This window comes from Rhinatrema bivittatum, chromosome 9, assembly GCF_901001135.1.
Source record: "Rhinatrema bivittatum chromosome 9, aRhiBiv1.1, whole genome shotgun sequence".
NCBI lineage: Eukaryota > Metazoa > Chordata > Amphibia > Gymnophiona > Rhinatrematidae > Rhinatrema > Rhinatrema bivittatum.
Genome location: NC_042623.1, coordinates 112672873 through 112676536, shown reverse-complemented (window position 1 = coordinate 112676536; position 3664 = coordinate 112672873).

Here is a 3664-nt window from a genome sequence, read left to right as displayed (position 1 = left end):
AGCGAAAAGGAGGTAGAAATTAATACATGGTCAGACCAGGGTAGGAGCTTATCAGAAAAGGTTTCAGGATCGATATGTTTTCGCTTGTATTTTAAATGAGGCAGAGAACTATTGATGTTTTGTGACTGATTAATTTTAATAGTGTTCACAATATAGTGGTCTGACCAAGGTATCGGAGAGATTTTTATTAGATGAGAATCGCAGTTAAGAAGATGGGTTTAAGAATAACAGCACAATTGTATGACCTGCTTTGTGGATTGGAGAAGTAATAAATTGTTGCCATTCCAGGGCATGCATGGTGTTTAGGAAATGTTCGGTTGATGTAGATAATGGAATTGCGTCGATGTGCATGTTAAAGTCTCCTAATATGATGGTTCTTTAAGGGTGAGGTAATAGAGTAGCAAAGTATCCAAGTAAAGGAGATGAATTGTGAGTTAGGAGACCTGGGGGGGGGGGGGGGCAGTATGTTAGACATAGGTCTAGGTATGGACTAGTTAGTAACATATCTTTTCTTCCATTCCTATAGACTTACTACCTCCATTTGAAGTTAAGAGAAGTTTTATAAAAGATTGCTAAACCACCACCATGACCTGACATTCAAGGTTGATGTTGAAAGTTGTAATTGAGGGGGCAACAAAGGTTTAGTAGGGATTCGTCACCTGAGGTAGTCCAAGATTCTGTTATGCAAAAACAGTCAATGTTGGAGTCAGATAAGGTATCATAAATGAGATTTTCCCTTATGGATCTGATGTTTAAAAGTGAGAGATTGAGAGAGAGGATGGAGCATTGTAAAGTGATGTGAATGAGTGTAGAGTTTGGCCTGGGAAGGTTATGTCTTGGGCATAGTGAGCCATATCTTCCTTAGCCTGTTATAGTGGAGATGAACATGGTCTTATGGAGTAATAGGATACTAAGAATGGTAAAGAGTAAAGGCACATGTAGACGCGCATGAAGGAGCGAACAAAGGAGCATGCTCCTTTGTTTGCGCTCCTTCGTGTGCACGCACTGCCAGCGCAAGTGCTTCAGGGATCCTGGGCCCAGTAAACATAAGAACATAAGAACATGCCATACTGGGTCAGACCAAGGGTCCATCAAGCCCAGCATCCTGTTTCCAACAGTGGCCAATCCAGGCCATAAAGAAGGGCTGTCGCCCCAGATGATGTCACAGGGGGTTGAGATGCTGACTGCCAAGGCAGCAGCTCAATGGCAGGAGCTGACAGGGAGGAGCGAGTCCCGGCAGAGGCATGGCAGGCACAGTTCTTAAGAGCAGGAAGTGGTCTATGAGAGTAGGCTTTCCTCCGACATCTTGGTTCCGATAAAGAAGGGCCGTCGCCCCAGATGATGTCACAGGGGGCAGAAACGCTTACTCAAAAAGGAATCCTGGAGAATTCTAGAATATTCTGAAGAGCCTTATTGTGCAGTTGTAAAAGACAGTAATATCCAGAAGAGTCCAGAGTTGATGAGGTCCGAGATGAGTAGGCTAGAGGCAGTGACGGCAACAGGGCAAAGGCTGAAGACAGTGCTCCGCAAGGCTGCGGGGCTGCCAGATGTTGAAGGCCAGAACCTGGAGATAAAGAAACCTTAGGATGACCAACTGCCTGGTTTTGAACTGGACAGTCTGGTTTTCCCCTCATGTGTACAGTGGCCGGTTACACTGTATATTAAACCATGCCATCTGATGATCACTAGAGTTTAAGACCATGTACATGGAAGTGAGAGAAACCTTTCCATGTGTAAGTATCAGGTTCAGTATCACTTCGTTCCCTCATTCATTCTGTGACCATTTGCCTGAGAAAAGGGACTCCTGGATAGGAAGGTACAATCCACATTCTGCAAATTTAAATCTTCCACCAAGAATACCTCCCACTTTGTTGTAATTTCATATATGTCTGACTAATATCTATCCAGCTCTTCTCTGTTCCAGAAGTCTGTAGATCACTCCAGTGAAGTTGGAAATTCCAACACCCCTTTCCAAGATCAATGATGGAGCCTCTTTTTCTGATAACCCCAGCATTTCTATTGCTTTAATATTATTATCTTTGTAAAATACTACTACTCCCTATTTTCTTTCTACCATGTCTTTACGGAAAAATTATACCTAGCAAGGCTATATCCTAGGCATTGGGATTAATTGAACCATATGTCTGCCTCTGCCATTGAGGTTGCAAGTCTAGAATTTTATTCCCTAGACTGAGCATTTGTGCGCATAGAGTTCCACTTATTTTTTAACTTGTCTTTCCTCTGCATATCCTCATACCTGCCCTCCTTGTTATCCTTGCTCATTACAGATAGTCTTGTGAAACACATTTTTGTGTTTTTTTGCTATTAAATTTGCATGTTTGTTAGGGTTAACAATTTGATTTAATCATCCTTTGTTCACTACCCCATTACCTAATCTAAATTTGTTAGAGTATCAGTGTTGCCAGATGGGTGGTTTTCACGCCCAATTGGACTACTTTTCAATGAGCATGTGTAGGAATTTTTTCACTTTTTCGGCTGCGGGATTTTGGGCTACTTTTGTTTTTGTTTTTTTAAATTGGGTGTTTTGCCGGAAGGGGAGCATGGTGGGCGGGGCATATGACTATAAAGTAGGAAGTACCTTTCCCTGATGTGTCACAAGCGACTGCACATCATGAACGGAGGTGACTGCACACGGTGTGAAACAGGTAAGAACAAGGTTGTGCCTTCTGGTTTTTTTTTTATTCTGCACCCTTTCTTTAGCCACACCGTTACAAAAAAAAAAAAAAAAAAATCCCTTACAAGCCTCATTTTGAGGCAGGAGAAGAATCTGCTGGCCAGAAGGAGGGGGAAAGGGGGTTGATCCAGGGAAGGATGGGATCATCGATGCATGGCATTATGAGCTATAATTTTACTTTTTCTCCTCTCCCTCACATGCTTGCTTCCTCACATTGGTTGTTTCTCCTTATCTCCCCAAACCTCTCAAGTGGGAAGTGCCTTTTCCCTGATGCGTCACAAGCTACTGCACACCATGAATGGGGGACAGACGGTGACTGCACAGCATCAATATGGGTGTGAAACTGATGAGAAGAAGGTTGTGCCTTCTGTGTTTTTGGTTTGGTTTTTTTCCCTTATTCTGGACCCTTCTTTCTTTAGCCACACCATTACAAAAAAAGAAAATCCCTTACAAACACCATTTTGAGGCAGGGGAAGAATCTGCTGGGCAGAAGGAGGGGGGAAGAGGTTGGTCAGTATATGTACACGTGTTTCTCTAATTTTATAGTTCAAATCAACACAATGTAAAACAGAGATGCAAAGCAAAGAAATAATAGCAATGAAGAATAAAGACCTGCCTGAATTATCTTATAATTTTTTTCTTTATTGTAATTTTCATATTTATAAAGTAAGATAAAACTTACAACGGAAAAGAAATACAGCCATTCGCAATTTTATACATTTCCATGTACAATAATCACTATATCTGGCCTCTTAAAAAAGAAATTGAGGAGATGAATTTTTAGGAGTAATTATATAGGTACTTCTAGCTTTTTCTAATTAAGATTAGCTGACATTTATAGTGTCTTTTATTATAAACTAGATCCCACTTAGTGCACGCTAGGAGATATTACAGATATAACCCTAGCATTTACAAATGACTTGAGTTGTTCTGGATATAAAAACACAAAACATTCATCCTTTCGTTTCA